This window comes from Ambystoma mexicanum, chromosome 4p (assembly GCF_040938575.1).
Source record: "Ambystoma mexicanum isolate Mex_15411 chromosome 4p, UKY_AmexF1_1, whole genome shotgun sequence".
Taxonomy (NCBI): domain Eukaryota; kingdom Metazoa; phylum Chordata; class Amphibia; order Caudata; family Ambystomatidae; genus Ambystoma; species Ambystoma mexicanum.
The window spans coordinates 143,893,783-143,920,080 of NC_090927.1; the positions used below are offsets into that span (position 1 = coordinate 143,893,783).

Here is a 26,298-nt window from a genome sequence, read left to right on the forward strand (position 1 = left end):
GGGCTGGGTGTGTTATTGGAGCCACCGCGCAACACGTGGGGCTGTTTCTTAGTGTGTCTTCAACTTGGGCATCCACTTTTGGAAACCAGACTTCTGTCTCAGCATTCTTTTTGTGGAGACTATACCGTGATGCCTTTCATGAGCCAGCTCAACTACCTGTTGGCGTAATGACCCTGGCATCACAATCTTGCACCCTTTTAGGATGATGTGGTTCTCTGTGACAGAGGGTTTGTCCTGCACCAATAGTAAGCTGTTTACATCCTCACGAATTTCCTTGCCTTTATCCATTGCCAGCCCTTTAGCATGTTTCAATTTTCCACTTGCGGTGCAGACTGCTATGATAGCCAGAGCCTGGACTTTTTCAGACTCACTCGAGCGAGAGCGGTTTCATCTGATGAATTATATAATGTATGTATGTTTCCACAATCAACAGTTCCATCCTTGCCAACCCCGTCGGGTGTCGGTAAAGATAGTCAGTGGGGTGCTCTTCCTTTTCAGGTCTGTGACGAATTGTGAACTGATAGTCTTGTAGACGTAAGCCCCATCTAGCTATTCACAGTGGCATTCTTGATTTCGGGTTGCCAAAGATGCTGAGGAGCGCTTGATGTTCAGTGATAATGGTGAGTGCCTTGCCATCCAGAAAATGATGGAAGGGCTCTCAGACCTACACCACCACCAAGCTCTCTTTTTCCACCTGCAAATAGGCTTGTTCTGTGGCTGACAGACTTCGGCTGGCATAGGACACAATGAATTTATTGTGCTCTGCATTATGATCATATTGGGCCAGAATGGCTCCTAGACCCACCAGGCTTGCATCCACCATCACTCCAGTCTATCTATTCGGGTTGAGGTATGCCATGTCGTCTCTGGACTCTATGTTACTGCTCAATTTTTCAACCGCTGTTTGCCATTCCTGGATCCATTTGAATTCTGTGTTGTTCTTGGTGAGATATCTTAACAGGGCGCTCACTGTAGCATAACTCTTCAAAGAGGCAATCGGCGTGACCGGGAGGCGGGAGCCGGCCCATCCCTCAAAGGCTCACTTCGAGGCCCCAGGACATCACTTCCTCATCTACGTGTGACCTCCAACAGCTGATTTTGTGCACTCCGCGCATCTACATTTCCCTCAAGCAGCTGATCTCACGCTCCAGCGTCTTTTCTTCAGCGGCATGCCCGCCTTTGCTAAGGTAAGCTCTTCAACCTATACCTACAGGCCCCAGCAGCAAAACGAGCAGAAGCAATCATTTTTGTTCTTTATTGGGCATTTGCCACTGAGTGTTTACACGCAGCCATACATTGAATGAAGCAGGTGTTTTCACATAACATGCTTTTAATGTTTGCCTCAAATGTTTGCTGTGTTCACTGGTCATGCAGCCCTCTACCCCCTTCCAAAATGGTTGCACCGTTTCTTGATCCCCTGCAGCCTCTCCTCACCCTTGGCTACACTGACTTCTTTAGCCAATCAGCGGTACCGGGAGGCGGGAGCCCGCCCATCCCTCAAAGGCCCACTAGGAGGCCCCAGGACTTCACTTCCTCATCTACGTGCCTAGTGGGTTACGGGCAGTTGTCTGCGGGCAAGTATTCCCTTTCTTCGAACGTCGCTTTGCCTCGTGTTTTATCGTCTGGTTTTTTCACCTAATCCCTTTACCATCATGCCAGTTATGAGGCGGCCAGTCATGCACACTATGTCCAGTAGGGACAAGGATACAGACTCCCCCCTGGATCTCCCATTGCCCCCAGCTCTGGAGCGGGACCCGCTGATAACCAGCCTGTTGTTTTGAATATGGGTGATCCCCTTATACAGTCACCAACCCGGGCTACATGTAGGAGTGGCCGACGCTTTCCTGAAGTTTTAGCCTTGAGCGCCATAAGGAGACAGAATTTACAGAAGGAACATCTCATGCTCACAAATTCTTTTCTTATAAATAAAGACTCTAAGTGTAATAATAGCACCGCTGGTTCCCCTCTGAGTATGTCCATGCAACTACAGTCTAAGACCCCTGAATTACATAATGTCTATGGAGGGGCAAATGGGGCGCTCTCTGAAGATAGGGTCTCTGACAAATCAGAATGTCCTGTAGTGAAGAGCTTCCAGGCTCTGTTAGGCCAACAGACAGAATCAGAGGAGCAGTCTGAAGAAGCTACCGCAATAAGCATTGAGAGGGGATTGGATGACCCCAGAGTACTACACAAATGCTTGCACTTTAAGGATCTCATGTTCGGGACCTCGCCACATGCTCCAATTTCGAGGAGTTTCAGTCTTGGGTAGGCACTGTTGGTTTGAAGATGCCCATGTCACACCTACCTGTTCCACAGAAGCCCACTCATATGGAGCCAACAAGAGTGGGCAAGACCTCCCAAACATCTGTTTTTCAGAATGGGGTTCATTTGGGCTGTTAAACAGATCCCATTGACCCTGCATATACAGATCCACCCTTTCAGGCAAAGTCTGCTTCTCTAACTCCTTGTGTAAGGAGCACAGTCTCTTTGGAGAGTATTTGGCCCTTTGTGTTAACTTGTACCAAGCCTGCGTCAACTACGTACCCCCATTGTTCAAATGACATTCGTCAAAGAAAATCCTCTATGGCCCGAATTGTGGACCCCAAAATGAGAAGCTTTGCCCTACACTCAAGAAACATTATCCTAACAAATCTGGACATTATCCTAACAAATCAAGGCAGTCACTCAAAAACAAAATCCTAGCATGGCTCAATATTAAAGTAGGCCCTATGCGTATTAGAGCCCAGGACTTGGAAGTCCTTCGTAGACTTCAGATTCGTAATTGGTGCACGTATGATAACACAGACTGCATTCTCATTGGATGTGGGTCCAGCAGTTTGCCTGCGTTCATAAAAAGACTCACTAATGTTCAGGACATGTTCCCACCAACAAAAATAAGAATTATTTTGAACTAAGTTCTCTTTCTTGTATGCCCTTATGTATTCTTCTATGTTGCTTTTGGTGCCTGTATGCTACATACCTTTGATCCCGGATTGTCAGATAGCTTAGGTCAGATTGTTGCCTGTTTTGTTTGTTATTTATGTATGTTGTATGTTATGTACCCTGATGCCTGTGGGTTTTCGGCGCTTTATAAGTATACAAAAAGAAAATACTTGTAACCTCCAACAGCTGATTTTGCGCTCTCTGCGCATCTACATTTCCCTCAAGCAGCTGATCTCACGCTCCGGCGACTTTTCTTCAGCTGCATGCCCGCCTTTGCTAAGGTAAGCCTGGTGGCTCTTCAACCTATGCCCACAGGCCCTAGCAGCACAACAAGCAGAAGGAATCATTTGGTTCTTTATTGGGCATTTGCCAACCTGTGTTTACACGGAGCCATATATTGATATTGACATTGCATGCTTTTAATGTTTGCCTTAAATGTTTGCTGTGTTCGCTGGTTATGCAACCCTCTCGCTCCCTTCCAAGATGGTTGCACCGTTTCTTGGTCCTCTGTGCAGCCTTAACATGTCTCCCCACCATTGGCTACAGTGACTTCTTTAGGCAATCTGCGGGACCGGGAGGCGGGAGCCGGCCCATCCCTCAAAGGCCCTCTTCGAGGCCCCTGTTTGCTCCCTGTCCGCTGCCTGGATGCTCTCAGGTGAAACCCCCCCCAGCTGTATGCATGTGTCTGTGTGCCTGAACCCTGCACCTTGCTGTGCCCCACTGCTGTATGCTATGCACGTGTCTGTGTGCCTGAACCTTGTACCTTGCTGTCCCCTTGTGCCCACTTGTCCTTAGTGCATCTTTGTGTCGCAGCCCCCCTGCAACATAGGGTTAGACTCCATGAATGTGCCCATCTGATTGACTTTCATGCATCTTTGCTGCGGCCGCCCGGAAACATGGGGTTAGGCTCCATGAATGTGCCCATCAGATTGACTTTACTGCATCCGTGTGTCGTAGCCGCCCTGCAACATGGGGTTAGGCTCCATGAATATGCCCACTTGAACTCTTTTTGCACTTTTGCCTGTGATGTAATTACCTTCTGTGCTGCTCTCCATGATCTAATTACTTCCTGTGCTTTCTGTCCTGTAACCATAAGCACTGTAACCAATCTCTTAAGCATAAGCGCCTAGATACCTCCGGGTTTAGTGTGCTGTATAGTAAAATAAATAAATAAATAAATAAATAAATAAATAAATAAATAAATAAATAAATAAATAAATATGACATAGTAACTTGCAAGACCCAGAAATGACCCTAGGTCTGAGATGTTTTTTGGTGTGGGTGCCACATTGAGAGCGGCCAGCGCATTCCCTGCACTGAAAAGAGGTGCCCGAAGAACTTAAGTGCCTGTTTCCGGAATTCAAATTTGTCCTTATTCAGCATTAACCTAGCTGCCTCCAACGCAATGCATACACGAAGGACGGTTTTGTCATGATGTTCCATGGATCCTCCGAACACCAGTATGTCATCACTATAGATGATGCCCTGAGGTAAGTGTTTGATCACCTTGTGAATTTCCTCCTAAAATATTTCTGCGATGGTCCGTGGAGGAAATGCCAAAACTCAGGCACTGGTAGTGATACAACCCCAAGTGCGTGACAAATGTGGTTATATAACGGGATTCCGGGGCCAACTCCAGCTGGCAGTGCCCTTTGTTTAGGTCTAGTTTCGAGAAGACCGTGGCCCCATTTAGTAAGTCAATCATGTCAGTGATTCTTGACGCTTGATGTTGTTCTCTCTGTATCACCTCATTGGGTCGCCTCATGTCCACGCACACACGTATGGAACCATCCACTGATTTCTTGGGGATGCGTACAATGGGCCTCACCCATTACGTGGGTTCCGTCACAGGTTCTATGATGTCCTGGTCTAATAGTTCTCTTATTTCTTGCTCCACTTTATGTTGGATATTGATGGGGATGCCCCTATAATGTTGGGCCACTGGTTTGATCTTTTCATCAATGTGCAGTTTGACTTTGTAGTTTCGAAGCTTCCACAGCCCCTTGAAAAGCGCAGGAAATGCACGTTCCATGTGTCCATCCTTGCCCTGCATGTACTTGTGCGTCATCATGCTGTAAAGCACTTGTACCAGACCCATGTTCAGCACCGTCTTAAAACATGGCATGCATCCACTCTATGTTTCTGTTTTGAGCACATGTAGCTGTATGCGGGCCGAGGGAGATTTGTACGTGCATCTCGCCACAAATACTCCTTTGCATGGTAAAGGGATGTCTGATCCATATCAGTAGATGTCAACTTGTGCTGGCTTCAGCTTTGGCTTTGATGTCATGTGGGCGTGTTGTTGACTTTCATTTAGATGATTGGACTGTGTTCCTTTGCCATTGGGTAACCCACCTCCACGTATGCCTTTTTCCATTGGTCATCCGTTGATGAGCTGGATTTGCTCCCTGATGGTGATCTTGTCTCCATAGATGTCTGTGTTCACCCCTTTCCGACGCTCGGTATTCCTTGCATTATTGATCCGTGCCGCGCTCCCCTTCTTGATGTCTGTGTCTTCTGCATTCCCGTTGTCGCCTGGTTGTGCTGTTCCAAGGCATGTAGAGCGCCGCCCTGACCTTGGTGATATGTTTTGGTGTGGTGTTTGGTCAGCGCTGCGGTACACCGCTCGAAAGTGATTTTCTCCCCTGCATGCTGTACACGTTTGTCCCATTGCTGGGCATATAATCTCATGTGGGAATTCATAGTCACACTTGAAGCAGGATGTGTCATTCCTTCTGGGTAGAGGCTGGTCGCTCTGAGCCGGGGTTAGTTTGTTGATGTTCTCCGGTTCCTTTGTGGGTGGGTGCACTTTTAGTCTTTTCATTGTCTCAACTTGTAGCTCTATCACGGATTCTGTCCATGCCATTGCCAGAATCTCCTCTAAGGGGCGTTGTTTTATGGAGAATTTTATTTTTCGAAACAGTGGTGATTCGCAGCCCGCTACTATGTGGCATCTCAATGCCTCTTCGTTGGAATACCGGTGGAATTCACAGTGTTTTATTCTCACTAAGAGTCTCATGACAAGTTGTTTAAGGATTCCCCCTTAGTCTGCATAGTCGTGTGTGATAAGTGTCTCGCATAGTCCACATTGGTGTGTGGTGCAAAGTATGTCGATGGAGCATCTTTTAGTTCATCAAATGATGCTGCTTCACCATCTGCTAGTTCATAGAGGATGCCCCTGACCGCTGCCCACACCGCCAGTGTCTGCAGGTTTTTCTTCCTTTCATCTGCTAGCAGCCCTAGTGCACCTACATAGGCCTTGAAGTCCCTGATACATCGTGCCCATCTGGGGACTAAGGTGCATGTATCTGTGAATTCAAATGCAGTGGGCGATATCAATGACAGATACTCACACCGTATTGGTGGGAATGCACCTGTCGCCCTCGCTGCGACTGTCGCAGGGATGTCCTTATCCAACATTTTCCTTCTCTGATCCCACGTTTCCTTGGCACAACCTTTGTTCCTCGATGTGGTCTGTGATCTGTGCAGTTATTCCAGACTCTACTTCCTTTCTTTACTCCAGACTGACTCACCCAGTTTGCTTTTCACGTGTTGGAAGCCTCACTCTTCCTCTGTGGCCCTCGCAGTGATATTCCTCCTCTCCTTACTAGCTACACATGTCTCTAGGATGTTGGCAAAGGCCTGTGACACATGCTGTTTGCAAAAAAAAAACAACATTTGTGCATGGCTCATATACTCCCAGTCCTGAGACTCGTGCCTCTTTACAGCTCACGTTGCCGCCTGGATGTTCGCCACGGCCTGGGTGGCACCGTCCCCTTTTGCTCTTAGCGCACAAATCCACCATGGCTCACTCACTTACTTAGCTCTGTCTGAGTGAATATCAAGCCTGTGTCCTCGTGCAGGTGCAGCCTCTGTACAGCCTGCACTGGTGTCTCACGAGTGCTATACCGGCTGTTTAATGTCCTGTCCTCCGGGTGGTGCTTGTCGCAGTACGCCTGTTGTCATCAATTTTGTGTCTGACCTTACAGTTGCTCTATTCCCAGAGGGATTCTGAATAATAATTATGGACGCTGACACAAAAAGACGCTTTTCCAACTCTTTATTTCTACATACTGAGGACCAGGGTCGGACTGGGACAAGAAATAGGCCCGGACACCCAAAAAAAAGTGGCCCACCCCTCGTCTCAGAAAAGTGGCCCACCCCTCACCTCAAAAAAAGTGGCCCTCAAACAATCATCCGTGAATCGCGTCAATTCACGACTTAACAGAAAATGCTACTTATGGAGGGTTCATGTGTGTGTTGCATGTTGTTATGTTTTGTGTAAACGCCTGAGAAAGTGATAACATTCCTTTTGTTCTTTTTTTTAAAAAACAACATCATCACATAGTAAAATACTTATTTTGCAGAACCAGACTCAAAGCATGTCTACTCGTTGACACCAGTAATGAAAATAGAGTTGCGTTTAATAAGCAGTACAGCCAAATGATGACACAATAACAACACAACTCATAAAATAACATAACTTTTCATACACTTCTGTGACAGGGTCCACAGCTCCTGGAAATCCTGCTTCCAGCTTCATGGAAATCCTGGAAATCAATCAATCAAGAGTTCCTGCAACAATGCACTTTTATGTGCAACCAGGTCGATTATGTCTGGATTTCGCAATTGGACAAGCACATTACGCTCCACTCACATGAGCATAAAGGCTTCGCGGTTGTCCTGGCAGAAGTTATTTCTTAGGCGGGTTTTAATAGTCTTCAATTTTGAAAAGCTTCTTTCACATGCTACCTGTGTGCAAGATAAGGTCAAGATGAACTTGTGTGCCAAATACAATTGCCGGTAAGCACTACTAAAACGTTCATACCTTTTTAGAATTGCATAGCAACATATTGCACAGTTACGGCATGTATTGCATTTCTGTACTAAAGGTAGCTCTCCAAAATCTTGTAGTGCTGGAGCTTCACTATGTAGGGCGTCAAAGGCATACTCTTCTGGTAGTGTTCTCTTCAGTTTAGTCCACTTGCTTGCAAAGTCTGAGAGTTCTTCCCTTAACCCCTGTAGCGTTATGGAGTCATCCAGTCTTTCAAGCAAGGAGCACCTATTTGTAAGAGCATTGTCGGGTAGACTGTCATTGAAATTTTTGGGATCCACGCATGCTATATCTGCGGCAAGAGATGAGTGGGTTTTTAAACGACTAATTGGGCTTTGAATAATGTTGTCCATAATGGCATTATGTACAGTAACTCTAAACCGGTCTTTAGCCAAGGTGATTGGCTCATCCCTTGCATTCATTCTAGGCATCCGCCTTTTGTGGGACACTCTCCCCTCCGGAAGTGCAGTTTCCACTCCTTTATCATAGCCTCTCTCTTCCAAGCCCACGTTGGCCCAGACTGCACATTTTTCAGCTGCAGAATACACAGAATCAAATTTCTTAACTGTCCAGCAAGTGCTTTGTAGTGTCCGAGAGCATTCTTTGTGCCTGTAGGATGTCCATTCCGCTTGTCTGGAGGTACTTAGATAATGGGGTTGGAATTTGCACAGAGCCTCAGAAAAGTTTAAAGCTTGGTAACGGACGTTTGCATTGAATTTATCTGTATTTGAGCCAATATTATTGAGTGCAACAACCACATCAATGAACATTGCTTTGTTTGGGTTATTAAAGGAGCCAAAAATGTTCTGTATTGCTGCATCCTTTGCCCACCACCCTGTTTCTCCTATTATTTGAATTGTGCGGCCTTCCACAGACAGCTCACGCCACACATCCATCCTTTTGTAGGACTCCCTGATACTTGTGTCCCTTCTACAACTACAAGATTTAATACATGTGCATAGCACCAGACATGTATTTGACCAGGGGATTCCTTACTGAGCCAGGATGTGAGACCATTGTACTGCCCGTGCATATTGGATGCACCATCGGTTGAATTCCCAATGTACTTGCGTAGGTCCAGACCATTATCTTTAATAACACTCTGCACCAACTCAAACAGCCCCTTTCCAGTAGAAAAAGTGCAGTTGGTTACTGCTAGTAGGCGTTCATGTACAGTGTCAGTAACATATCTAATCATTATAGAGCACTGATCAGCAACACTCACATCTTGGGTTGAGTCTATCTGAATGGAAAATATCCCTGCTTCCTTTATTTCTTGACAGATTACCATTTTGATCAGTTTGGAAATGGCTTCAATCACATACCCAAATGTAGTCTTTGACATGAAGGTCACAGAAGCTCCCCGGCCTTGCCCAGTTTTCTTTTTGGATTTGGTTTGAATGACCTCAATATGTTCCTTTAGAGGTTTGTCATATTTACTTAGGAGCAGAAGGATTTCAAGGAAGTTGCCATGATCCAGCTCTTCATTATCCAGCTCGAACATGGACTCTGATTTCCCATGAAAACTGGGCCCCCTTTTCCCAATTACTTTTACGTCAATAACGCGCTCCAATATGTCTCTCTTTTTTCTGATTTGCTCACTTCGAGCAAATTTCTGTCGGTGAAAGAGTAAACCGCCTATGTCGAAAACTGAAAAGTTCAACATATATGAATCTGTGCACCTCCGGTGACCTTGGCCTGCCTCATGTTCTGCAATGCGCTGATAAATACACCTCCAGTTTTTCATCCCGTTGATGAAAAGACCCCTCTCTCCACGTTGAGTAAACGCTAAACAAACTGTGCAAAAAAGGGCCTTTGGTATTTCAGAGTAACTTAACCAATACCGTTTTCCCCCATCTTTCCTGCAAAAGGCTAAGCTTGCTTTAATGTGTCTATGTTTGGGAGGTTGAATTGGATGGTGCTGAAAGAAATAGGAAAGTTGATCTGGTTTTGGACGTTGAAACAAATAGTCTGCCACCTGTAGATCTTCTTTCCGTGCTCTGTACTTCACACCCCCATTCCCTGAGTCTTCAGTATGTTGTAAAGCAGATAAAGATTCTTCCGAATGACTAGTACCTGCCACTTCCTCTGGGGGGATGATGTTGTCTCCAATTATTTCTGGCAGACTTGATTCTGACACTTCTTTCTTCGGGGAATCTTCAATTGTTTGTGGCAGACTGGTACCACCACCGGCTGCCACTTCCTCCTTGAGGACAGCCTCAATTATTTCTGGCAGACTTGTTTCCGACACTTCTTCCTTGGGGGATCTTCAATTATTTGTGGCAGACTGGTACCACCACCAGCTGACACTTCTTCCTCGAGGACAGCCTCAATTATTACTGGCAGACTTGTTTCCGACACTTCTTCCTTGGGGGAATCTTCAATTGTTTGTGGCAGACTGGTACCACCACTGGCTGCCACTTCCTCGACACGGACAGCCTCAATTATTTCTGGCAGACTTGATTCTGACACTTCTTCGTTGGGGGAATCTTCAATTGTTTGTGGCAGACTGGTACCACCACCGGCTGCCACTTCCTCCTTGAGGACAGCCTCAATTATTTCTGGCAGACTTGTTTCCGACACTTCTTCCTTGGGGGAATCTTCAATTGTTTGTGGCAGACTGTTACCACCACCGGCTGCCACTTCCTCCTTGAGGACAGCCTCAATTATTTCTGACAGACTTGTTTCCGACACTTCTTCCTTGGGGGAATCTTCAATTGTTGGTGGCAGACTGTTACCACCACCGGCTGCCACTTCCTCCTTGAGGACAGCCTCACTTATTTCTGGCAGACTTGTTTCCGACACTTCTTCCTTGGGGGATCTTCAATTGTTTGTGGCAGACTGGTACCACCACCAGCTGACACTTCCTCCTTGAGGACAGCCTCAATTATTTCTGGCAGACTTGTTTCCGACACTTCTTCCTTGGGGGAATCTTCAATTGTTTGTGGCAGACTGGTACCACCACCGGCTGCCACTTCCTCCTTGAGGACAGCCTCACTTATTTCTGGCGGACTTGTTTCCGACACTTCTTCCTTGGGGGATCTTCAATTGTTTGTGGCAGACTGGTACCACCACCAGCTGACATTTCCTCCTCGAGGACAGCCTCAATTATTTCTGGCAGACTTGTTTCCGACACTTCTTCCTTGGGGGAATCTTCAATTGTTTGTGGCAGATTGGTACCACCACCGGCTGCCACTTCCTCAACACGGACAGCCTCAATTATTTCTGGCAGACTTGTTTCTGACACTTCCTCCTTGGGGGAATCTTCAATTGTTTGTGGCAGACTGGTACCACCACGGGCTGCCACTTCCTCAACACGGCCAGCCTCAATTATTTCTGGCAGACTTGTTTCTGACACTTCCTCTCAGGGGGCACCTTCAATGATTGCTGACATTGTAGTTGCTGCAGCATCTGCCTCTGTTCAGATGTTTCCAATAACTGCAGAGACTCTGGCTTCTAGTGTGCTCACATCTTGAGCTCTTGTTGATGGGTCCAGTGAAGAACCAGGTTTAACACTTGTACCTGAGGAAGATGCCTGGTCACCCTCATCCACTTTTTCCCAGCAATACCACGTGACACTTTGATGGTCTGACCTGTAAACAGATCTTCAATTTTTTTGTTTTGCCAGATTTCCTCTTCAATCCGCTTTTTCTTCTTTTCTCTTAGTTTTTCTGCTCCTCCCTTTCTTTTTTTTAAAATCCATTTCTCTCCTAAAAAATAAAAGTACCTTAAATGGGCATCCGATTCCTGCCTTTCTCACAGTAGGTCTAAGTAACCTGGCTGCCAACATCTAAACTAGCATTTCATTAAGAAGAAACAAGTGCTTTCCATTAGATCAGTGTTAGCATTTTCAGATTTGACTGTTCCACAGCCTCACCATAACCTCCCTCCCCAAAAAAGAGAACAATATCCAGCTGGGTCTATAAAATGCTGAGTCTAACAGTAATCCAGCCCCATCCCATGCCATGGCATGGTAAATTAACTCGATGCATGCATGTTATTACTCCTGGCCAGTGGCCTGGACGTTGTATTATGGTCTGACGTCTCAGAAAAAAATAGTAGCCGAAATGAAAAGCTGCTTCAGCCTTTTCATTAACCTATGAAAAACACAAAGGGCCATGAGTAATACATACATATATAGCTATTGAATTCCTATTGCATGCACACAAATGCACACATTTGTGTAATAATTCTACTGTTCACCCTGTGGGTGCTCTGCAACAGGGCCTTTGATATAGGTGTAATCCAGGTTTTTCTTTTGCCCTGGCACACATTAAGCCAGAATACATATTCACAATAACAAAACTTGGCCAGATTGAAAGAGGAGAGCGAATGATTCTCTAACTCTAATTTGGGTGTGGAGGAATAGGATAGGAGTTATGCCTGGTCATTGCTGCTTATAGGCTGGACTGGAGCTTAGGGTGGCGGGGCTCCTGGGGGGGGGGGCACTAAAGGTGTGCATAATAAAGGCTGTGGCACCAAAGTGGTTTATGTGTGCTATACAGGACCACATTACATTACACTGCATTGAAGATATACAGTCACTAGTGGTTACTTACCCACAGGGATGGGCTCGCCTGGCTGGCTGTTGGTAGATCTGCTAAAGCCCGACTAGAGTGGATACCTGAATAGCGACCTGCCTGCAAAAACAAACAAAAGTAAATATGAGAAAAACCCAATAATAACACAGCATATAGCATATACATACAGTGCAAGGCTTGTAACAAAGATTTGATGACCACTGAAGCACCCCCCCCCCCAATAGATAGGGTCTAAACCATAGATAGTCTGCCACACAAAAAGGAGTCGAGCATCCAGGACCATAAAACCTGCATACAAATTGAGCTAAAAAATAATAGTGATTTGGCATGTGTTGATGTATTCCTTGTTTCATTTTGAGGGTGCAAATTGCCAAACAATTTCCAGATAGAGATAGTAACGTGCTAGTTTCAAATAGACAGCAAGGGGTTGTAAAAAACAATGTGTGTGTGTGAGAGAGAGAGAGAGAGAGAGAGAGAGAGAGAGAGAAACGATTGGGGCGCTTTGAAACACAATTTACTTGATGTATAAGTGCCTTACAAATGTACAATAAATAAATAAAATACACTTCCACCCTTCCAGCTTCCAAGATACATTAGACTGTTCAGCGAATTTTCTCAACTAGGAACCTCTCACATTTTTGACTATATGAATAATGCTATTTTCCCCCTTGTGTGAGATGATGCCGCAATAGATAGGAGAGCCCTGAGTACCCCCCTGCCCCCCGCCGCCACCCGAATTGCTGCAACTAACAGCCTGACTGTAAAGCAATGCACAATAAGTTACAACAGTCTATGTGCACGCTGCACGGTAGATGATCAACCCTTCATTTAAGTAATGGGAGGAAGAAGGCAGCATTTGAAATGAAAACCCCAAACTCCTTCAAACATGATGAGCGTGAGTGCGTGACGCACGTGTGTGTCCACTATACACGTTCAACTGCAACTCCCCATTCTCCTTAAGTTTCAGCCTTTGCAGGAAACACCAAGATACATTTACCATTACCAACAGGCATACTATTGGGGAATTGAGAATGAAGTGTGGGGAAGGGAAAGGTAGTGTACAACCAGTATATTGATTCACTACTATTGCCATGCTCGTATTTCCTGGACACGGGGGTCACATGCCCTTGCCCATGGCCATGTTTGATAAGTTACTCTCTGGTCATATTAATAAATGTTTATATTGCGTTCATCGCAGTGCTTTCTCTGCTTATGAAACGTTTGTTTGTTCATCTGTGAAGTACCAGGCCCAGCAAGTGTTTGTTTCCTTGTGATCAGCCTCAGGGACCAAAGTACAGAATAGGAGAAACCCACCACTAAATTATGTACACCGTTGGCGAGTTCTGTTACCATACACCCAAATGAGCGTTCACCATTATTCTACTTTTACTTTACTTTACTTTATTACATTTGTATGGCACACCACAAACCCATAGGTGTGAGGGCGCAGACAAAAACACAGAAAAAGGAGAGATAGAGAGGCCAAACGATCTAATGGAAAGAAGAACCGCACACCAGGGGCAACTATTTGAAGAGGAAGGTTTTAGGGCCCTTCTTCAATGTATTCAGGGGTGATGAGTTTCTCAGTTGGTCTGGCAGAGTGTTCCAAAGCGCCGGTGCAACAGAGGCAAAAGCACCACATTGTGCCTTTTTGCCTTTGACTCTGGGCTGCTGGAGCAGGTTCCGGTTGTTGGACCGAAGGTTTCTGGCCGAAGATTTTATTCCAGTGTACCTTTGCAGGTAGGTGAGCATCTTGCCCTGAAGGCATTTAAATGTGATGATCATAAGTCTAAAGGAGATTCTTGAGTCCACAGGCAACCAGTGTAGTGCTTGACGTGCCTCCGAAACATGTACCCTATATGCAAGACCAGATACCACTCTAACTGCTCCATTCTGAACCACCTGAAGGCGTTTGATGATTTTTTTACTGGAGCCTGCTAATAAACTACAACACAGTAGTCTAGTTTGGAGCCAATAATGGCTCGGGCGATCGTCTCAGCGTTGGATTGGGAGATGTACGGACGCAGGTGGGACAGCAATTTAATATAATAGTTGGCGGAAGAAACGGTACTGGCCACATAAGAATTCATCTTGAGTGATTGATCCAAAGCCACGCCCAGGATTTTAACCTTAGGAAGTGTGGAAATTAGAGCGTCTCCCAGCTGGAAATGTTTGTAAGTTGGGTCTAGTTTGGCTATGATGCTTTCAGATCCTACAACCATGAGTTCTGTCTTGCTGCGATTGAGTGCAAGATTATTCAACATCATCCATTGTTCTATCATAGCAAAGATGCGATTAAGTTCTTTTTCATCCTCCGAATGCTGGCCTGTAAGAGGGATGACACATTGAGTGTCATCAGCATAGTTGGAAAAGAGGATGCCCGCATGGGCAAGATGGGCAAAGAAAGGAGACATGAAGATGTTATAGATGCATGGCGACAAACTGGCGCCTTGTGGCACTCCAAACAATGTCTGAATTGCTGGTGCTTTGGCATTGTTGGCACATACCCTGCTAGACCTATTGGATAGGAATGAAAGTAGCCAGTTGGTAGCGGCCTTCGAGCAGTTAGCTACTGACATAAGCCTGTCTGCTAATATGACATGATCGACGAGATCGAACGCTGCCGATTGATCTAGAGAGATCAGAAGAGAGATCTTTTGAGAGTCCATTCTTTGTAGTAACTCTGACTTAAGGTCAAGAAGCGAGGTCTCCGTACCAAACCCTTGTCTGAATCCTGACTGAAAAGGATTAAGAATAGGGTGGACTTTTAGATGTTGCGCTATTTGAATATATGCTACTCGATCCAGTATCTTGAGCAAGAAGGGAGTGTTAGTTATGGGCCTGTAATTTGTGGGGACGTTTTGATCCAAGTTGGGTTTTTTCAATAAGGGAGTAACCCACGCTTGTTTCAAATCATCTGTGGCCGTACAGTTCTGCAACGAGGCATTTACAAATTTACATATGGCTTGAACAAGAGAGGGGGACAGGCTTTGATAATTGTCGAAGCACAGGGATCCCCTGTGCAGTTAGTTGCCTTGAGTTTATTAATAATGGAAGCCAACTCCTCCTCTGATATAGGTGTAAAGTCAAAGATGGGGATATTGGGATCCCTAATGAAGATGTTACTAACTAGGTCGATACCTGGTGTGTCAGAGGATGCTTTTTTGGTTGCTATACATTCCCAGATACCGTCCAATTTATTTGCCATAGCAGCCTGAATATCCAGACACCACTCGTCATTTTTAATAATGGCGGATAGTGCCGGTTCTGGAACAGACTCTTATTCTTTCAAATAGTTCCTCAGAGTTCGATATAGCCTGGGAGATTCTGGAATCCAGATAGGATTTCTTGGCATCAGTAACCGCTCTTTTGTAGTTTTTAGCAGCTTCCTTATAGTTGGAGAGTGCTGTGGATGATTGATTGGCTTCGGGTGACAAATAGTTGGGTGCGGTTTGCCACATTTTGGAAGCATGCGTTTCCCTTCCCTCTATATGTTTTACATACCTCAAGTTTCAACCTTTTGTAGCCCCATGCAGCAGGGCCGGTGGAAAAAAAACGACAATTTTGTTTATGGCAGATGAGATGAGAACACATTGAAATGTATGGATGGGTTAGGGGTGAACTGATTTCATGGTGGCGGTGGGGGCTGCCAAAGCATGGCAGTGGTCAGGTGACTCAGGTCTGGTTTTGCACAAGCATCTCAGTTCTAGTGGTTAAGTGGATAGGCCAATAGTCTTTTTTCTTAGACTCGAGCAACAAGCATGAGCCATTTTGCCTAATAAACGTTGAATGCTGGTTGAGAACCCCCCTCCCATCTTTTTCAGATAGATAAAAGTCCTCTTGTACATGCCATGGTGCAAAAATTGCGGGGCTGTACTGCTGGGTCACAGACTAGTTCCTGCCACAATCACGCCGCATAACAGAAACAAGGGTGGACATAATAAAAACACAAATTGTGGCCATAATTGAATATTTTAGCGATATTAATTCCAGGCAGAAAGCGCAGACACGTGCATATCTTGTTTCACCAATTTGCACCAAGTTAATAGCTGTAACAGGTCCAGTCCAGGAACAGAAAATAATGTTCCCAGGGAAAAAAAAATAAACACGGCCAGCATTCTACACCCGTTCTCTATTATTGAGATTCTGCTCTGGAAACAAATCATCCGGATTAGGCAGGCCAGGCAGGCCAGTTTCACTCACACCCAGCCCTTTCAACAAAGAGTACTACAAGGTCGCTAACCCTCCCCTAAGAGTGGCATGACACTGCTGAAGGCAGCTGTTCTGCTCTTGCCTTTGCATGGGATATCAAAGTAGTTGGCCAATTTCTCAGTGTGATTTTGCATTTATATAGCGCTATGAACCCTCAGTCATCCGAGCGCTGCTACCACTGTGTGTGTGGTGCTCATTTATCGATCTCGGAAGGATGAGAGGCTGAGTTTGGCACTGCTGGAATTTGAACCTGCGTCAGCAGGTTCTGCACGGATGTCAAAGCGAGCGCTCTACTGTGCTAGAACCTAATCCCTGGCAACCAGCAGCAACCCTGGCCAGTGGCCACTTGGATGAAGAGCTGCAGTACTTGATGTAAATGTAAATTTGCGTGACCAATTTTGCAGACTTTTGGGTAAAACAAACTGCACACTGTGCACCTAGTCCGGTAAAACTCTCCAAAGATTGCGAGCCATCCGACATGGCCGCTGTGCTGGGGTGCCGGCCCCCGGCCGCAACCAGTGAGATTATGTGCAAGCTGGCGAGGCCCACCGCACAGGTGCATGCCCCTGCCGAGTCAGGCAGGCAAATACCAGCAAGACAGCATCGATGAGGGCAATGGTATTCAGCTCAGTGTGGCGCACCATCAGCTAATGTGCAATTTAAGGAGGCACTGATGCAGGGAAGGCGGCCGGGCGGCCCGGGCCACCGAGTGCAGGCTGCAGAAATCCCTGAAAACTAAGCATGAAGAGATGTAACATTGCATTCCTGCATGCATAAGGCAAATTGTAAATATTGCTCAAAGCAAAGGGTAATCAGTGCATACCCCACTGTTGGACACAATAAAAAGGGCCTTCCTCTACGGCGCCGCTCTGTTGCACTGCATGCAGACAGAGACCCCTGTCACCGACCGACCACCACCACTCCCAAATTCTTACCTGTCCTCAGCCCAGGAGTCTCCACAGACAGTTTACAATTCTCTTCTTCGGTCCTCTTTTGGACTTCTTTGGGCCGGCCCGGCTGAGTCCGCCACCGGCTGGTGGCTGGGGGAGGAGGGTTGGCAGACGGCAGTCAGAGTGGCACTGCCACTGCTAGCACAGCACTGCGGTGTGACTGTGCGGCAAGTTGGTACTAGTGACATCGTCACGTAGCGGACTGGTCTGCTGCTGACTGCTGCTGAGCTGTGCTGCTGCACGCCGGTGTCAGTCGTGGACCGGGCTGGCAAAAGTCCTCATGCCCAGGTCAGGAGAGGAGGACAACTTATATCCTCCAAAGTCAGAGGCTCATCGAGCAGTCACATCACTTGTAGTCCATGGCGGCACAGAGTCTGTCAGCGAACCCAGCCCCAGGCACAAGTAAGTTGCTTTCAACTTTGCAAAGTGCAGCATATTCGTTGTTGTTACTTCCTGCAAAGTTGAAAGCAACTTGTTGTTAGAGTAACTGATGTGCTGCACACTCGCACAGGGGGGCCCGGGCCAGGCCAGGCCGGCTCAGCCCGCCTCCAGCCTCCCTGCAGGACTCCAGCCAGGCCAGCCTGCAGCAGGTGCTATAATATTAGCACTTCAGAGAGTGACTTTACTTAATCACAGAGCAAGCCGGGGCTCTAGGCGAGCTGCGATCATTACCAAGTAGCCGCACGGCCGTGGCCACTGCGGTGCCCGAGGCTGAGGGAGCATGCATGCATGATACAAAATGCACAGAATTATGCATGAATCAATGCTGCATGCAAATCAAATCATCACATCAAAGCAAGGTAACACAACGTGTATGTGTTATCTTGCTTTGATGAATATGCTCCAACCCCCGGCCCGCCCTACCAGTGCGTGCGTGTAAGTTTCCTTCCGCGACCACCAATCCATTAGCGAGGCATCCTGCCCAGCCGCTCAGCCTCAGGGAGCTGCCTGCTGCTTCTGCTTGGGCCGGCCCGCTAGCGACCAGCCGCAGACAGCGCCGCCAGCGGAGGGGCACGGCAGCAGGCACCCTGAGATTCAAATCACAAAAACAAAAAAAATAAACCTGCCCACGCCCCGCCTTCTGAAATAACACTGTGACTGCTGCTGCTCAGTCAGGCCGCTCGTGGCGCTCGGCATGCACCGTGCCGCACGCGAGTGAGACTCTAATAAAAAAACAATAAAAAAACAATATCATTATTTTAAAAACCGGCCCACCCGTGGCTTCAAAAAAACCGGCCCCACAGACCTCAAGGTTCATCGGCCGGCGGCCGATCGGCCGATAGGGCCAGTCCAACCCTGCTGAGGGCATCCGTCCTCCCTACATCACTTCCTTCCATGCCCCTCCTCCTGATCCACCTCCACACAACGAGGCGGATAGTAGGACCCAAATCTCCTACATTACACCTCTGTTCACTAAACCAAACTTATAGAAGCTAAAACACTCTGATCGGCATTTAGAATTAAAAGGGATGCAGGAAATCATACGGACACAGTGGGCCTCATTACACGGACGGCGGAGGACCAAGGTGCTGTAAGCACCTTGGTCCATGCCGGTAAAATACCGGCACCGCCTTGGAGGAAAGGGGAATTACCGCCCTATTCCAAGGTTGGTGGGGCGGTAATTCCCCCTTACCCCATTGCCCTTCCCCATTACCATTTTTGCCCCATAGGGCATAATGGGAATGGGGAAGGTGCTAATTACGGCACCGCAAATTGCGGTACCGTAATTAGCTCCCTAGTCCCTTTGCGGGTTGGTTTTTAACGCCTGCAAAAAGCAGGCGTTAAAGTCTCCAACCCGCAAAGGGACCTCGTAGTAAGGCGGTAAGGGTTAACAGTCACCGGTACCATTAACGGTGACCGTTAACCCTTACCGCCGTCTGTGTAATGAGGCCCAGTATTAGCCCTAATTTTAGTGCATTTCCCAATCAAAGGTAAGGCAGTCAAATCTCTGATAATATCATCGATGTATGGGTTCCCGGATTCTGACGGATCTATGTGATCACTACGACCCCCAGAATTCCGACGGCCGAAAATACTGACTTTTATTTAATTTAATTTTTTTAAACCCCCTTTACACCACATACATATGCGGGGCAAGACCCCTCCAACCCACATACTACTATTATATACCATACCCCCCCAACATATATATGTGGTGTAAGGGGGGGTCGGAAAAAAAGTCAGAATTTCAGGAGTCGGAATTCTGAGGGCGACATTTTGGGCCATTACCGATTCTGACTCTTACTGAGGCTCCATGATGGCGTCATGATTCTGCATTACAGGACTTTGAATTCACATTCTTTCCTGCAAACCTTACCCAAATGTCTTTTTTCACTGCACAAGGAATTAAAACAATCTTTATGCATATTCACCTTGGAAACATCCATGCTACCTTCTTATAAATGGTTCTTTACCCCAGGAATTGCAGAGTTGCAGCAGCCAGAGCTGGGCACACCCTCACCTCTTCTTGTCTCTGCTTTCAGATCCCAATGTGGCTTAGCGAGGCCGAGCTACCATGTCAAGCGTCCTGGGCGGAGAGAATGAGAACGTAGCCCACCTTAGGCTCGCGGACAACGCCGTTGATGGGAACAAGGATCCCAATTATTTCCATGGCTCGTGCGTTCACACAGGATACGAGATGGAACCCTGGTTGTGGGTCGACCTGCTGAGCACGTACATCATTTCAAAAATTGCCATCAGGGCCAGAGACGAGGCTCCTGAAAGGCTGGACGAAGCGGACATTCTGATTGGGGACTCCCTGGAAAACAAGGGCCAGGACAACCCCAGGTAAAGTCAGAGTGGGTTTGCGTTTCAGTGCCATTTACATAGGGAAGCTCCTTGAAGGCCAGGGGTCGAAGCACATGCGCTCTGTTGCCAGCAACACAAGGTTTTGTTAGCACGTTTGGATGCATTACACATGTCACAATGCACTTATTTTACATCGCTCTTATTAAGCACAGTCTACTTTTTACATATCTGACTTTCAAGCTCAGGATCCTCCAAAGGTATCCCCTATTGTCTACGTGGGCCTCTTTAATATGAAAAAGATCAAGAGCTCTCTAATTTCAAAATTTGATTTGAAATCCAATTTCGAAACTGTCCCAAACCATACATTAAAGTTTATCTGCATTGATTAATGTTTCCTCTTTGTCTATTTCATGTCTTCTGTTGCGGTTGGGATTGTTTTTACATGTTAACACCCCCATTTCCATGTTTAACTTCTACTGAACTTCAAGCTGTTTCTCATAATGTGTCCTCTGATTGCCTTTTACACTGGCTTGCATGTAGCATATTAACAAGGGGGGTCCTGGGAGTCTCTCTGCCAGACATTAGGCCTGCTTGCGAGAGCCTTACCCAGATTCTTTAGCTCACTATCTTTCACAGAGGAGACATTTCCAAAACATATCAGTCTTCATCCTGCCCTGGGACAGTCCAGCACCGAAATGCTAAGCAATTCTCCTCTGAACAAGAGTACCAACAGCAACCCCAGACACGTGTTTCGGTCTGGTTAGACCTCATCAGTAGGGTGGAGCTGTGCCTTTCTAAGAATAGTGAGCAATGGGTCCACGTCTGGATTCCCCTAGTAACTTAGGGTGAGACCCAAAGCTACTTAAATTACGCAAATTAACAAGGGGGGTGCTGGGAGTCTCTCTGCCAGAGATTAGTCCTGGTTGCAAGAGCCTTACCCAGATTCTTTAGCTCACTATCTTATATGTAGTGGACATTTCTCTTCTGTGAAAGGATGGTGAGCTAAAGACTCTGGTTGAGACTCTAACCCAGGACATAGGCCAGGTAGTAGAGAAACTCCCAGAAGTCCCATTGTTTTTGCATGTAGCATAGCAATAGCTTTCCCACCCCCTCCCCTCATGTAATATCACTTTTAATAGCCCAGCTCTAAGTGCACTCATATGGGCACAGGGCAATGCTTGTATTCCAGATAAATGAGTCTGGCTTGTCTGGAAGATGTGACTCCATGCCTTGTAGACCGAACAGCCCAGCAGGCACTAACTGAAGCTCCCTGTTATGTAAAACTAAACACACATGTAGCATGCTAGACAAAGTGTGGTGTGAAACCGAATCCAGTGCCCTTTAAAAGAGAGAGAGTCCAACTTGGGACCAGTTTTGTGGGTTCAGGTTTTTTCAAGATCCGAGCATGAGATCGTACTGAGCACAGACTGGAAGCAAAGAGCGTCCACGCCCCCTTAACAGCTGAGGTTCCCCTCCATAGAAAGACCAGTATTGGGGCATCCGATACCTAGTATCAAAATGAAGCGCTTCCAGAATGCGAACACCCACCCAAAGGCCAAGACAGTGGCCCCTTCATTATGACACAATATACAGTGGACTGCACCACAGGACAGCACCCGCTCTATGCCAGTCTCACAATACAGTACAAAGCTGAAGAATAAATCTACGTGATAATGCCTTTACTCTTCAGTTTTACTCTCCGCTCTCCAAATTACATTTAGCAGGCGGCCTTTCTGTGAAATCTGCCTGCTCACTCCCAGCTGCTAATCTGATCCTGTTTCTATAGGAATCCATTTGTTTTACGCCTGCATGAAAGTCCCATGAAGGCGTAAACCAAGACGAATGAGATGCCAACTCCACTCTGTGCCCCTCCTATGCCTAGGAAAGGGGCGGAAATGAGCTGGAGCGTAAACTGCTCTTACGCTTTCATTTTGCATTTTGTTTTTTTTTTCAACATGTCCGTGGTGGTGTTTGCTGGCAAGTACGATTATTAATAGACATAGTAAAAAGACTTCTGTACCCTGCAGTTAAGAGAAGTATTTCCAATGTCTATTACTAATGTTGTTTTAGTATAGCCAATATATTTATTCGATGTTTATCTATACAATTAGACAGAATAATCAACTACAAACACAAAAACGTTTGGCTTTGTCAATGTTCATTTTTATACAGCCCCTAACACATCACTTTTTCCCATTGCATAGCAGTGACAGCAAGTAATGGATGTTCACGTTAGCCGAAGAAACAACCCTAAATGTACAAACTTTGTGGGGGATATCTAACTCCTTACTGCCACTGTTGCAACTTAAATCATTCAATCTGTGTGAAGCAGGGCTGCAAAGAGCTTGGGCCTGATCACGAGTTGGGCGGTAACTTTTAAATGCAGCGGTAACAGTGTTACCGCTACATTTAACGATCCGCACAATTTCGAGTCTGACGTGTTTATCCCCAGCTCAGAGCTGGAGGTATACACGCCGGAAAAATGTCAATTTTTGGTGCAGTTACTGCCAGCGGTATTATCGCGTGCTAATTGCGCTGAAAATTCCCCATTGGGTCCATTGGACTAACAGTTAGTGCCCAACCCATAATCCGACTGTAATACCGCCGGATGGGTGGGCAGTAATGCTAATAAAGTTTGGCCGTCTCCCAGCTGGGATACCACCCAACTCGTGATCAGGCCTCTTGTGTTCAGTACAAGAGGACTTTGGTTTCCGTTCCCTCTCACTGAAGATTTGATACATCACATTATTTTGCACACACCAGTGTCATGTGTGTCAACATTGTTTGTTCGTTTCTACTTTTACTTTTACTCTTAGTTGTGCCAAAAACGAAGGCGTTGGTGCCAGGGCTACCGTGACATTTTCAGTCGAAGGAATGGTGGGCCGGTACGTGGTCATCACTAAAGGCGGCCAAATAGGCCTACTCACACTTCACGAAGTGGAGGTCTACGCACACTGCCTGGATGATTATCTTGGCTAAGGAAGACAACTTGTGAGACTGAAGGGCCGCGTCACGATTGGTTAAGGCCTGACCTGCAATGCCTCCTTGCCATCTACTGCTTTTTAACTTTGTTAATGAGGTTGCCGGAAGTGGAAGCCTATATTTAAATGCTTGCAGATGTGTCACTGATTCTCTAGTTAAGCTTTCAATAAAACATTTACAAATCAATTCAATAAAGGTGTGATTCTGCATTTCATTTGAAAAGATTATATATTTCCTCTTTTAACCCCTGAATGACGCTACGTGGCAAACTTCTTATGCAGAGGCGTTGCTAGCGGGGGATATGTGGCTTAGGAGGCTATAGCCCTGGGAGTTTTGGTTGTAGCCCCGGATAGAAGCTCAGGGGGTACAACCAGAAGCCTAGCTAGCCCTGAGTCCTGACTGTCCCCACATTAGCGTAGCCCCAGATCTTTTCCAGACCTAGCAACACCCCTGTTCTTGTGCACTCCAGTACCACAGAAACCATGAGCGGGTGGGATGTGGGGAGGGGTACTCCCTGGCTTTGTTAGGTTCGAATTACAGACACAATCTTCCAGCCAGTAATGTGTGATTCCCGATGCTCCAATGTTAATGTATAACAACGATGTCGAGGTTTGCAAATTGAGTAGAAACGCGGTCTTCATTCCGTCTTCGGTGCACTCCTTCTCCTTTCCTCTCCGACCACTCGGCCATTTCCTGGCCTCAAATGGCTCCCGACCCACACACCGACAAGCCAGTAGCATAATGGGGCATTACAACCTCCAATGACTAGGACATTTTCTAGACCATGCAGGTTGTCCCAGGGTCGTGCTGCATGGACGTCTTCTTCGTATGGAACAAACTAGCCATCCTAATGTTCCTGCCCTGTTGCCTTATAGAATCATTGTGTGCCGTCTTGAAAAAGGATACATTTCTCGTAACTTCCTCCTCTCCATCCCCTGCTGTTATTTGGGAACCTTGAGCTTCAGTAACCATGAGGACGCACACACTGAACGCAGACTTGGCCTTGTGGATGATAGATTATTTGACTATTTCAGTGTCGGCCATCTTGAGTGTTGACTCTCTAGCCTTTCTCTTTGTGTCGGCCTACCATTTCATGGCTTGCCTAGCTCTTGCATTCTTGTCCCTCAGTGTGTGGCCATGTATGTTCCTTCCTAAAGCTAACACTGGTTGGGACAGACTTGTCCACATGGATCTTCCAGGCAGTAGATCCACTGGGCACACTCCAATTGTTCCAATAGTGTCTCTGGAGCTGATATAAAGTCTGTTCCACCAAATTCATGGCGAGATGTGATACTTGCATCGCTCTTGTCACGTTTCCCCTAAAGTGTTCTCCCATTCCATTGGCCCGTGGCAAGAGGGATGACACACCTGTGATGGAAGTCAGTGGATTTGGCAAACCAGCAGATATCGTAGCTTGACAATGGTTAGCCAGTGTCCGCCTTTACCACTTTGGGCACCCGATATGCCCCAATATTTCTATCCACTGATGGAATAACATGGAAGGCAGGTGTAGAGGCAACTACTTCGATCTCCGGGCATCTGCAATATTTATCAAAGCTACAAGAACACATGAACCTGACTGGGGAGAACCAAAATAAAAAGCAATTGCTTCCCAGAATGCCTGTGGCAATAGTGGCATGCAAAGAGTTTGCAGGAATGTGTGTGGGCTCACTGCTTGAGGGGTGTGATTGTGTGTTTAGGTATCCTGAATTAGACTGTCCATTTGGAGAAACCAAACCCTCTGACACAGTGGTCTCCTTGTGTACACTATGGGCCTGATTCATGGAATGGGACGCATAAATGGCGCAAAGTCTGCACGCTGAGAAGGACCCTGTGCAAGCCGTGGCGCAGAAAGAATATTGCGTGCCACGTGCATTCATGGATTTAAAGATGCATTACTACCCGTCGTGCAAGTAAAAAAAAAGCTGCGCGAGGACCGCCCACAACACGCCCCCAAGCACACAGAAAGGCCTGCAAAAGGTAAAACATGGCGGAAGCCTCCGTGCCACCCATGGCCCAGCATCCAGGACCCCAGCAAAATTGCGCACCTTACCTCACAATCCCAGGCCGTACCCCAGCGAAATCGTGTGCCTCACCTCGCAATCCCAGGCCGCACCCCAGAGAAAATGCGTGCCCTCCCTCACAATCCCAGGCCATACCCCAGCGAAATCACATGCCTCACCTCACAATACCAGGTCGCACCCCAGAGAAAACGCGGGCCCTCCATCGCAACCCCATGCCGTACCCAAGCAAAATTGCGCACCTCACCTTCCAATCCCAGGTAAGCCCTGCACATTGTGTTCCATGAATCGACGAAGGGGGCTTGCGTGCGATTTCGCGCGCAAGTCCCCGATTGTCAGCGCAAATTATTCCATGAATCAGGCCCTATACCTCGGTGTCCTTCAAAGGCTATTTCGATGACGTGTTGACTCAATGGAACTGAATAGAAAATCTAGTTCCCTTTCAGTAATGTATCAGGCACATGCAATGACAGGTGTTCCTTTACCAACAATACATTATTTAATTCTTGCACGTCTTCTGTGTGTCATGCTTTGCCATGTCTTTAGCATGTTTGCATTTGCCTGCATGTAGGCTGTCCTTTATGATGGAGAAGGCTTTGTACTGTTGTAATTTGTTTCTAATGTCATCCAGTGATACACACAGTGGCTTGGCGTAATGTACCACTTGATGTCTCAGTGGTTGGCGTTGGTAGTGGGTGTTGTTTTCACTTTATATTACGCGACTATATGACACGTTAGTGATGTCGAACGCTGACTTCTTGAGGATTGGGACTAGGGCCCTGCCCGTCCTGGCCTATGCAGATGACACACTGCTTGTAGTGTGCACAACAAGGTCCCTACAAGAGCGAATTGCAGAGGCGTCATTTACGGGTTGCAAGGGGTCGCAACTTTTTAATTGAGGCTTCTGGGCTGTGGCCAGCAGCATGTGGCTCTTTGGTTCTGGAGTTCTGGAGTGGCTGGTTTTCTGGTGGCTATAGCCGGTAAGATAGCTCAGTGTGTAGAGCGCTCGCTGCTGCAATGTGTGTGTGATATTCATGTTGCAGGATCGACTCCCGGCAAGGTCAGCT

At 46.8% G+C, this 26,298-nt stretch overlaps 1 protein-coding gene across 1 annotated transcript in view; it reads right to left on the reverse strand.

Moving 5' to 3' along the window:
- Window positions 1-26,298, reverse strand: part of LOC138453081 (seminal plasma protein pB1-like) — a 420,884-nt gene that overhangs the window by 386,578 nt on the left and 8,008 nt on the right. Inside the window, exon 2 of the mRNA XM_069605590.1 lies at window positions 12,337-12,417. The gene's annotated coding sequence lies outside the window, so the exon portion shown is untranslated. The remainder of the gene's footprint in view (window positions 1-12,336; window positions 12,418-26,298) is intronic.